This window comes from Anopheles darlingi, chromosome 2, assembly GCF_943734745.1.
Source record: "Anopheles darlingi chromosome 2, idAnoDarlMG_H_01, whole genome shotgun sequence".
NCBI classification, from domain to species: domain Eukaryota; kingdom Metazoa; phylum Arthropoda; class Insecta; order Diptera; family Culicidae; genus Anopheles; species Anopheles darlingi.
In genome coordinates, this window is record NC_064874.1 from 62,413,532 (window position 1) to 62,426,056 (window position 12,525).

The 12,525-nt window shown below is 43.2% G+C and overlaps 1 protein-coding gene across 7 annotated transcripts in view; it reads right to left on the reverse strand.

The window, feature by feature from the left end:
- Positions 1 to 8,006: 8,006 nt before the first annotated feature.
- The window catches only part of LOC125959924 (striatin-3), a 26,496-nt gene continuing 21,977 nt past the window's right edge, over positions 8,007 to 12,525 (reverse strand). For all 7 annotated transcript variants that reach the window (XM_049692952.1, XM_049692953.1, XM_049692956.1 and 4 more), the window contains exon 7: positions 8,007 to 12,525. This exon is cut by the window's right edge and continues 2,245 nt beyond it. The gene's annotated coding sequence lies outside the window, so the exon portion shown is untranslated.

Here is a 12,525-nt window from a genome sequence, read left to right on the forward strand (position 1 = left end):
GGTGCTACACGCCATTTCTGGTGGTTTTTTGGGGACCTACCGGGTTGTAACGGGGTGCTCTAAGGTCCTAAGCGCATTTTGGCTTCGAGCAATGCTCCCCCTAACCGAGAATTCGATCTTCTTTTTGTTACATTAAGCCTCAAAAGACCAACAGACCATTTCATTTCACCAATTCTTTCGATTTGCCCAAAAGGAAAGGTGTTCATTTGGGGCAATGGCGACAACATCTGCAACGCATGCACACACATATCGATAAATCCACTCCCGTTTAATGCGATGCCCTGCGATCCGGATCGGATCCAATCCGACTCCCGGCCGGCTAATTGGACGGCAATCAATGCAAACGCGTCACTAATTTATTCATAGCGTTTCGCTGAAGCATCGCGGACACACCAAACGTGCTTAACGAGCAAATCTTAAGCGTTTCGCACCTCGGAAAACACCGCACACGCACGGTCCGTACCCTAGCACCGATCGTGACCAGGCCGATAAAGCCATTCCTGGGCTCCCGAGGAACCGAAGTGGCCTTAGCTACCATTAAAACACACACACACACGCACACAGAGGCACAGCCCATTCGATGCCGCTGTCACCGGTGCTACCGTCCAAGGGGAAATGCCACCGAGAATCATAAATTACATTGGCAACATTTGTTCCTGACAATTGAAATTAAAACTTTCGCACCGAAATGGTCACCGGAGGTACATTTCCGGGGTACCAGGGGTGGTGGTGGTGGTGCCAGATGGATACTACGGTTGGTAGTGGCCGCAACACGAGCGTTACAAGGACACATTCCAAGGGGTGGTGGGACAACATACAAACAAACAAAAAAAAATAACAAAAACAAACAGCACGGAGCAGCCGTTAGGAAAATTAGTAAAAACCCCCCGAAGGGCCAGGAGACTCCCGAAAGAGCCTCCCTGGTGTCGAAACTATACACCATCAAGGACGGTTCCATCTCCTCTGATCAGTAATGCGTAGGCGCTTACCGGAAGGATATGGCAAAACATACTCGCACCCTCACACACACACACACTCACACACGTCCACGCCTGGTAATAGTTCTCTTTTTGGTTGGTTGCTCGGTGACGTCGTCGCTAGCTAGATCGTCCACAGAGGGCAGTGATTATAATGTTTCCAGTCCTTTGCTACGCCCCTCACGACAGGAAGGGAAGGGTGCTTACAGTAATGAAGGTCTCGCAGCAATAGCAGTAGCAGCAAAAGCACTGCTTCGTCTGGTTCGGTTAAATAGTTTTCGAGTGAGTGAGAATTTAAATTTAATTAAAAAGATATTAACGCTCGGGAGAAGTTCGGCCGGAACTTTACTGCCACTCGAACAGGGGTTCGAGGACGACGATGAGGAAGAGGAGGAGGAGAAATCGGGGTTGCCGAGGATGCCCCACGGATGTATACATTGGGCCGACGTGGGATCTTTCGTCGTGGAGTGTGCTTTTGGGAAAAATGTGGCTTCCGACAACGATTTCGAACCGTGGTCGTGGTATCCGGTGTTCAGGTCCCTGAACATCCCTGATCCTGGTTTGGTGGCACCTCCTAGACAAGAGCTGTCGTCTGTGTGTGAGGGAAAGGCCGACGTAACGACAAGTTCAACGAAATTACGGGATTACGAGTTGCTAAAATTAGGCCTTCCGTCTGCCCATCCGTGGGCCAAGGACGCAGGACGCGGCAACGCGGCGGAACGAAATTGGTGTGGACGATCCGCAGGGCCGTGTGTACGTGTGCGATTACTATGGAAAGCGATTAAGTTCATTAGAGAAGTTCAGGAGGTGGGTGAGTGGGGGTGTGAAGGCCATATTTTCCCAGGCCCACTATAGTGCCCGGAACGTTCGCTAGGCTGCATCCCGTACGATGGATGGTTTCTACGAACGCACGGACCTGCAGGCGCTCATGGTTGCGGTGTTTTCTTTTCTTTTCGGATCATCTTTCTAGCGTGATGCACCGGGAAAACTCGGGCCATTCCAGGGCATGGAGCTCGTGGAGGAGCAAAGGAACATAAATACTGGAAGATTTGTATTATTATACCGCATCAATTCAAGGGCTTTGGATTACGGAGCAAATGAATGAGAAGCATTTCGAAGGCAACACCAAAGCCTTCGACGTTATTGAAGAGGAATATGCTCTGCACATGTGTTTGTTGTCAAATAATACAAATAGCGGAGTGAAATACTGCAGGGAGGGTCATTCAAAGTGTACAGGTAGGCTTTACCATAAGTATGGGCTAAAATTGCTCAGTTGTGTACTCAAAACCATTGCTTAATTTTTCTTAATTCAATGTTTAAATCATATGTACGCATAAATTAAAACAGAAATGTTAGTTTCATGGCACCGAAAGTTAGTATGAATGCAATTAAAGCCTCTTTATAGTCTAAAAGTTACAGTTTGATGAATTATTGATGAGTGAATACGATCTTCGGACCGAATGGTACAGGACCAAGGACAATGGCCTATGATAATGATCATATACCTGTTTGGGAAACCGTTGACCGTTACTGATTTCACCAGGAAAAGGGATATAAATATTTGTCTGAACGATTGATAGCGAGAAATAACCGATACCGACTACCGATATCACCCAAATTGATGCCAAAAAGGCCTTTCTTTGTGGTTTTTCAAACCCAATTATATGCTAACGAGCCGAAGATTAGAATTGCCCCTAAAAATAATGTTCGGCCAGAAATTGTGAAACATTTGTATAAAGTAATGGAGATGCAGGCCCAGAAAAAATCTCCTTTGGTCACCCAGCTCCAGAGGTGGCCATTTGCGCAACATTTGTAAACGGTTATGCCACCTATTCTCCTCGAACTGAAGATTTAGCAAATAAAAACTGTAGAGTTCAGTGTTTCTATATATTTGTTAAATCAAACAAATGATTTTAACGATCCCTACATCAATTTACCAACGCTGCATCAATAGATGTTATCCTTTGAAAACACTAACCATAAACGATTATCTCTTCAATACTGCGAACCCATATTTATGCCCTTACTAGCTGCCCCGACAGACTTCGTACTGTCTTTGATGGGTCGTGGGTTTATCGTACACAGAAACTTGAAAATTTCAGTAGATATTATTTTATTTATTCCATCATTTGGTCGTATTCGATTTATCAATGAACCAAATCAATAGTTAGGTCTGTTAGTGATGTTGGAAATAGAGATGCGACGTGATTGTAAATATGAACTGGAAAGTTAAAATGATGCTTGAGTTTAAAGGCTTTGCCTTTCGGACTAAGTGATGTCATTTGGGACCACGAATTATATTTGCCCAAGTATTTTTAAAAAAAGTTTGACTTTAGTGTTCGGTTTGCACATAGCTCGTTAAGTTCAAATGGTGGTATGGGTCAACAACATTACAATACGACACATTTGATCCATTTTTCCGGTATTCAGCCTACGATGATTTACATAGTCACATGGTAGATCATAACTAAAAGCACCGCACTTCAAATTTACTCAAACGTCAATCGATCAGATCGAGGGTCTTTCTTCTCTCTCGGACATTCTCGGTGATCATTCCAATCGCAAGCCGTTCCTGATAGATGTGTTGGTATTGTTTTCTATAACTATTCGGTTACTGCTCCTTTATATGTTTGTGCATGCAATTCCGATCGTTTACCATTCATAACCCGCTACGTTGAAAATCGTCAATGATAAGAGGCACGTAAATCAATAATCAAAAATTAATATAATTTAAGATGAATTCAAATACTTCACAACTGAATGAGTTTTTATAATTGTTTCATGTAAATTGACTTGTGAAACTTAAAGCAACTTCTTGATTAACTAATGACTTGATTGAACTTAAGAAATTGTTAAGAAAATTAAAACCAACAGTAGACACACCAATAAAAAATGGTAACGATTTCTGCAGCGTTGCCGATCCCATTGTTATCATTCCACCGCAGGCTCTCTCTCTCTCTCTCTCTCTCTCTCTCTCTCTCTCTCTCTCTCTCTCTCTCTCTCTCTCTTTCTCTCGTTCTTCTATTGTTTTTATTCGCAACTATATAACTTTCCCACCCATCACTCTGCTCTGCAAGATGTACGGAATGGAGGGTGGTGGTGGTGGATTGGTGAAAGAAGCAATTACAAGGATATTAAATAAAACCAACCTATTTAGAAACCATCAAAACCTATGAAACGATACCCATATTGCCCTAGGACGTATTTTAAGGATTGGGGTTGTATGGAAGCTCCCCTTTCCCCTCATCCGATGTAGACCAAATTTTGTCCCATAGTTTCTCAAATGACCATCAACAATTTTGCAAGTTTTAATGGTATTCGGTTCATAACTTGCGGAGTAATGAATGTTTTTAACAATCAAGTGTTAGAGAAGGGCATGAAGGAAGGTAGCGGGGGGTTTCTAACCATGCCTATAGCACTCACCGGCCCCAAAAACCCCCACATACCAAATTTGGAGTCAATCGGTCCAGTAGTTTCGGAGTCTATACCGGACATCCGGACAGACACATTCATTTTTATATATATAGAAGAAGATAATTTTAAGCAAATAGTTTCCTCGATTATATTATATTATTTATTTCACATTTCGAAATTATGTTGGTTACAAACAAACTTATGTTTCTACTCATTGTTGAACGTTTAAAGCTTTGTCTCAGAGAAAAAATATCCTCACAACCGATAGACAGGCTCTAGCAATCTTCAACAGCATCCACAACGCACCACATCTCAACCGGTTATGCAATGGCATATACACGGCACACGGCCGGCCAGAAAATAGACCAACAGCGAACGCAATTAACACACCTGAAGCCCGCACGGACACGGGCGTTCGTTCCCAGCGCACCAGCGGCCAGAAAACAGAGAATTAATAAATTTAATAAACTTTTCTTCGACGCTCACCAGCCCGGTCCCGGGCTCTAAAGGTCGGGGAGCGTCTGTGCATCACCTGCACAGAGGTGCCAGCCAACACAGACAACCATCTTTGCCAGGTTACTTTTTTTTTCGTTTGGTTTTGGTTTTACCCCTTCTCTGACCTTATCCCAAGCGAATCGAGAGGCGACAGTAGACAGGAAGAGTTGCGGCTGCGATGGTGGCGGAGTACGGGTGTAGCAGCTGAAGTTCACCACCGTGTTGCTGCACTGTACGGTCAATGGTTGCACACATACGAGAACCGCAGCGCCAGGAGCGCTAGCTAGAGATTGTGATCTGTAGCGAAATGGCTTCTGGGACGTGAGTACCACAAACAATGTTTCGTTCTCCGGAGTCCCTTCTCGATTCCATCATCAACGGATACCGGATCATCTACTCCCGTGGCGTAGCTCATCGCCGCAATCCGCCAGCATACCTACCGGGACCCAGCGGTACAGGACTTACTAATGATAATTAAAACTGCTCTTCGAACCGGAATAGCCCCGGAATGATGGCACCGAAAAACAGGGAATCCCTTTTTTCCGAGGAAAAAAGGGAATATATCATGCCACATAACGAAAAATAATCGGATTCCGGCTGCAGCGCCGGTGTGTGTGTGTGTGTGGGCACTAAGTGGCCGCTTGTTTATAAGGTCCGAGTGCTGCACTCTGTCATCGACCGATGATGGGACACCGGGTGTGAAACACTTCACTAGCAGCTTCATTACGAAAGCGGACCAATGCTGTGTCCTGTGACTATGGACATCACGGTTCGGAGCCAGAGAAGCCAGAGTTTCCGCTTAGCAAATCACCATTGAAGGGATTCTACTGAAAGGTTTCGGAAAAGTTTAATAAGCTATTGTAAAGTGCACTGATAAACACAGTGTTTCACTTCTATTCTGCTGAAGACTGGTTTAACTGGTACTGGTAGGTGTATGTCAAAACTGTCGTGCTTTTCTAGCGAGTGAGTCTTCGAATGATGTTTCTTATTATATTACACCGATAAGGATTATGATGAGTTTGTTCGAATATTAATGCTTGTATTAGGTAGCACCCGTAGTAGTAATTAGTTTGCGCTTGAACTAGTAAATAGAAATCCCCAATACACTTGATAGCAGCCATTCAACACGTTTTACCGAATAAAACCTACCTAAAACGAAACTTAAACCAGCGCTACCTTGTGAGGCAACTTTGCGAATAAATTAACAAAAGAGATTTATAGTCGTTGGTTATTAAAATGCAACATGCACTTGCAGCATTTATACCTGCGCCAATGATGGAGCGAAGCAATAGAAGTCAGCAAGCATTGTTTCGATCAAACGAATTGGTGGCTGATAAAATGTATCGTTACAATTCCCTTTCGGTAATATGTTAATATGTTTGACTTTTCTGCAGTGTACTGATAGATGGTGACAGTTCTCAATAATTTGATTTGATATCTTCAAAATTTGGTCTATGAAAAAATTTTATATTTGAGTAAATGGAACGTTTCAAACCAATTTTTCCATTAAAATCTTTTATTAAATCCCGGTCATTATTGATTTAGCATATTGTTTTTCCATGCGGTAGTTACCACATATAGATGACATTGATCAATCAATCAATTTATTGTTGAATTGAGTAGGATTGGCATTCATCTTTGAGTGAATAGAAAGAGAGGTGCGAGGTGCAATTTTGAGAGAGAGAGAGAGAGAGAGAGAGAGAGAGAGAGAGAGAGAAAGAAAACAATGGTTCGAGCTTGAAAGCTTTGTGGAGAAACAGAGCTTTATGAACAAAAATCCCGAAAGATGGACGCAAAGGATTGAGTTGGGTGCATAACAACCTAACAACTATTGAATAATGTGTTTTTTTAAACTGAACACTGAACTTTTTTATGACTGAATAATGTTTGTGATAATCAAAATGTGATGAAGCAATACTCACGCATCTCGGAAGCAAGCGAGAACCTTTGATAACACATTTACAACAAAAAAAGTTGTGCATAGTTTCGGTGATGTGACTCATAAACTCATGAGTATTGGGGACTGCAAACAGATTGCTTTACTTCAATTTATTCAATCACATCCGTCGTCCAAAGAAACAGCTACGTTTCGAGAACTCAACGCTGACCTGTACGGTTTGAGTATTCTGGTTTTGAAATTTACCTTCCTTATCGCCGTCGTTCCGCAAAAGTATCCGAACGACATTTTGAAATATTGTTTCGCTGGATCTGCTTAATTATTGTCACAATGCTATTGAACGAGCTATTAAACTTCCAGTGATACAAAGAAAAACAAAAGTTGGTGTTATCAGCATCAATTTGTGGTTATCTGCATTTACAGTACCCTCCCAATATCAGTGTGTCTGCTTTTAATATAATGGATAACGAAATGACTTATGGAAGCTTACTCACGAACGCATCCGCATTTATGGTTGGTCGTTACTACTGTGTCCGTTATGAGAACAAGATGAAGATCTAGACGAGATGACTACGGAAGACATGGCTAACAGCGTATACGAGGACGACAATGATTCTGCTCCATTGACAATAACACAAACACAGAACGGCATGTAACTACAGCTTAAGCCTACACTTTCTCGTACAATCCGTGTTCTCGTACTATCTGAAATGAAGAGCAAAAACATCGACATCTCTAACGCTATAAGATTGATGATGAAGAAATTCTGGACATTTCCATATTCGTTTTTGCTGTGTACAAAAATTTCTCAAATACTATGCTAGTCTGCGTCTTCGTACGCCGATCAAAATCAATGCATTGAGCGCATTCATGCAGAAAGTTTAACGATCACGTTTAACTTGCATTCGCAGCGAGTCGATCGTCCGAATCCGTCGTACAAGCCGAGTTTAGAGTAATTGTTTGCATGTGTCTGGCATGTAACAACGACACCATCTAAATTAAATTGAAATATCACATAAGGAATAAACATAAGCAAGTATGATAATGATCTTAGAGCCAAGAGAAGTTCGGTGATCCCATTAACCTTTGACTGTACATACCAGCAGAACAGATGGAGAAGAACGTTGAACAACGATCTTGCTGAGCTATATGGGTATGTCATCGCTTATAAACCTGAAGAAGTAAGGAAATGGATTCACACAACCGAACACAGAGTATAAGTTTGATTTTAGTCCATTTATTTAAACTTCAATAAATTTAATGTCAGTGTGTTAGCATCAGTTTGCCTGTTTTATGCTTGTTGTGATGGCCGGGCGCTTTCATTGGGCGCCTATCCATATGGGAGGTGTTCTGCTTTGTTTGGATTAATCCTGGACCACCACTCCGCCTATCTTTGTCCACTGGCTTTATCTAACCAGTTTATCCTCTACCGGTACAACACGCCTGATTGGGTACTACATGCATTCTTTCTTAGGGCAGAATGTTTATCTGTGTGCGCTCACGTGTTTGTTTGTTTCTGTTGTTTCCCATTGTTTGTTGGATGCATGCTACTGCAGTAGGTCGCCTGCGTGTTGATAGTTATAGAAATAAGATACCCTTGCATTACTGCATTCACCATTTAGCTTCCCTCTTTACCATTAAATGTATGTTTCTGTTTGTATCATTTTGCATTTTCCATTGCTTCCCCGCTTACCGCTTTCATCGGAAATTAAGGTAAGTCAGGTCGGTCCTATTGAATCTGTTGTTGTTGTTGCCTGATTCCAACTGTTTCACGCTGTGTTCTTTTTGTTGAGTTTAAAGGTTATACTTGGTTTTCCGCTACACTGCTTTGTTTGTGGTTATCATAAGTCAATTATATTAGTACATGCGTCATTTTAATACAATATATTACAGGTAAAACAGAGTCGCCCACTCGAGGCTCACCGTTTTCGGTAGCCATCATACTCGTTCTTAACGCGCTCCCCGCCCGTTCTCACTATCCTTCGAGAGCTGCCTTTAAGCGCCCGGGTTGCCGGCTACTATCTTTTATCTTCCTATCAACAATCTACTCGCTTGCCATGCCGCTTCTTCATCTGCACTCACTGATACTCACATCATCTGGTGAAACTCATAGATAGAGGCTGCTGGCAAAGGAGTATTCAAACCGAAGCCGATTACGTCCGCTGCATTGCACTGTGCTGTTTCCCTTTCGCGGGAAATGGTTCGAATGAAGAAACATTAAAGACAGGGAAGGTCTTGCTTACACCGCGGTCACCTACTATCCGAACGCTACTATCGATAATGTTTTGTAAATGCTATGTGGTGGTATGCTATATGAGTTTTTGGGTTTTTTGTTTTGTTTTGTTTTTTTTTTTGCTTAGTGAAGTGAATGTGGTTGACCTATTTTGCTTTGCTAAATATTCCATTGCATCGACAATGAATGTACTACTTGTGACATGCTGCATGTTTCCTGTTCAGCTTATACCCCTAGCACCGTTACGATCGTCTTCCTGCCATCGTGGCGCTCATGCTACCTCTGTGCATACACGGTTTGTCCTTTGCCCTGCCGTACTGCATACCGTGTCAACGTTGCACCTTTCCGTGCGGGTCTGATTGCAAAAGAAGCTAGCTTTTAGCCACTATCATCCCCCAAACCCGGGGGTTCCGAATTTACCTTCTTCCTACTTCAGCACATCAATGATCGCTACAGTCTACATTTATGTTTCCCCCCTTTGACTTTGCTTACGATTCCTTTGTTTCCACTTTGTTTGCGCGTTTTTGTTTTTACTTAAATAATCTACAAATCGGCGTTGCGTTGAATTTTATTCATATCAAAGTTTATAACTATTTATTATCATAACGATTTGTGTGAGTGCACCGCTATCCATCCATGCTTGGGTTATTCCTGCGCTATTCCTTGAACAGTGTGTGTGTCTGTGTTCACACACCGCGTCGCTCTAACATAGTATGGTCTAACATCCCGATCCGTTCGCTTAAGGTAATCGCCAATAGCCATTTTTCGGTTTCATACAAAACAAGGATGCGCCTGTCTTGAGTCGGTGCTGGTTCTCGGCTATGCTGGTTCTACTTGCAGTTTCTTTTTCCTCTATTTGCTTGGTGAGTGAACAGTGCAAGGGTGCATAAATCCGATCAACAAAACGTCACCAGATAAATTCTCTATTGCTTTGGTTTACCGCGCGCCTGTTGTGCGAACAACGAACATGAGACAGCGCTGTAGCGCTCTTGATCGAGGGCCTGATGCAGAGGGAGTCGACGACAAATACAGATACTTCGTGGATCGCCGTTGTCCCCATTTCAACGCAAAGTACAAACAAGTGGTTCTGTTGCGGGGGGACCATTGAACATGATCACGAGCTGTAATTTCGGTTAGTGAGAATGCGATTACTGTGAGACTGCCATTCGCTATTGTCCCTCTTTGTTTTTCTAGAATGATACTATATGTTTCATTGTAATTTCGTTTATCTACATACGCGCAGCGGCTACGAACATTTGTTTAGTTGAGTTTTTTTTTTGCCAATCGTTTGGCTCGCCGCACCATGGACGCTGCTTTAATGATCGCTATTGCTCCCGGGGTATGCAGTGGTTTGCTCCTCATTTATCGTCGTCCCGGGCAACGCACCAACACAGCACACTGTTACCGTTGGATGTTGGAAACCATAAGTGCTACTAGTTAAAGGGTACCGTCCAACTGAAAAACCCGTGCTTCACTCTTAGTAAAACAGCTCTTAAATAACGGAAAGCATCGCGGAATCCATCCGGGATCGTGGAAAATTTGCGAAGAGCTTCTGACATCGATTCTAAGACCAGGCTTCCTTTTTCGGAATAGCGTCCTTGCACACGGTTTTGTGTGGCTCGTTAGTTATTATAAAATTGCCTATTGCTATATTGCCCGTGCTTATGATAAGGATTTGCATTTACGCTGCATCCCACTGCAGCTCAACAGTTATGCTTGCGTTCATTTTGAGAGAGGCGTTTCCACACCAAACAGCATTCTTCGGAAGAAAAGCGTCTTGCGGCAAACCAATAGTTTTCGGTAACAGAAAGCGAATCTCTCCAGTGCGAAACCAACACTGCAAGTCCTTTGAACTTCGTTTTACTCCGTGTCCAGCGTCCAGCGCTGATCATTCAACTCCTCTACCGATCGGAAGAAACAAGCAAACGAAAAAAAAGCGAATGATAGGAACGCAAAACAAGATGCGCTGTGAAGAGAAGGTAAAAGAAACCATTGAAATCATAATTATCACTACCACTTTATTAATAAATCAAAATCTATAACAACATATTTTTGCGTTTTCTTTTATCAGAAAGGAAGGGAGGATGGGGAGAGGGGGAGAGCTTGAGTAAAATAAATACATTTTTAAGATCAATTTTGCAGTATTACTCTCTTTGCTGTTTTACTAGTCGAGTGCCGCCGCTTTCATGGTTTCTTCTTGTTGCTGCTTCGTATGCACTCGTGTCACTTGGCTATTGCTGATAGGAGTTCCTTTAGTAGCGGAACGAAGGCAGATCTCTGCTGTTCATCGTTCTGTTTTTGTTCGTTTTTTATCCTAGGCGTTTACACTGCCACGGGGCCCCCGCTTGTAACTTGAGGAAGATGAAGTCGGATGGAATTGGGTTGCCGTACACAGCAACAGCCCAAAACCCCCTTTTCTTCTTTCCTCAACATCCCAAGTGTTGCCGCTCATAGCATCATATCCAGCTTATCCAGTATACAGTATTTTCTCCCTTCAGAGGCACGAACTGAGCGATGCGAGAGCGGCGCAAGTGTGCAGTTATAGGAGGACTGGTGTGTGCTTAACAAAGCGCAATACGGTGTTTGTCTGTGAGTGCCGCGACGCATTTGGATGCAAGGCGGACGATTGCCACCCGGCTCCTTGCACAAACTCCACCTTTCCTCTGCTCGTCGTCGTCGTCGTCATCGTCGGCCATCAGCATCATCATCGCTATGTGCACTTGGTGTGTGCCAATATCTCTTAGTTGCAATTATTTGTTGTCTATCTGGCGCCACTACCAGAGCCCACGTTTAAGATTAAATCTCATCTTAGGACTTTTCCTGACTTTCTCCAGCGTCATACCCAACCGCTCGACACATCACTTCTCCCTCTGTATACCACCTTATGTCTATGCTTGCAGGTCGTGCTGCCTCAGCCACGTGTGCTGCTTCCTGCTGCTGCTTGTGTGCTCTGTTCACACTAACCATCAGGGGCCCGTTTCAGGGGAACCGATAAGCCGTGGCCACACGGGGCGAAAACTCTAGCGCAAACGAAAAAATTAATGCCAAAACGTTTACGCTTGCCGTTTACATGCTGTCAAACGATTATAGGTCCGTGGAGCGTAAAACCTAGCGTAAAAGCTTTTTGCAAACGGTAGGGCTCACAATATGTTCTTTTTGTGGTTTACATCGACAGTGAGTGATCATTGCTAGTGTATTCAATCCTTTTCTTCAAAAAAACGATTTTAATTTCCTCAACCCGGCCACGTAAACATATCGAAGCGTAAACGATTTGGCATTAATTTGTAAATTTGGGCGCAAATTTTCGCTCCGTGTGGCCACGGCTATAGACTCTCGTTTCCACTCATTCTCTCTTCCGGATTGCCTGTGTACTGCTTCGCTACTCTGCAAGTAACGGTTATTGGCTAGAAGCCGGTTTATCGGAAACCTTTTCCCCATCCAATATTACTTTGTCTGATTTGTTCCAACCCCCAAAGGTACGCTGCTTATGGCGGTGACCAGAGGATGAG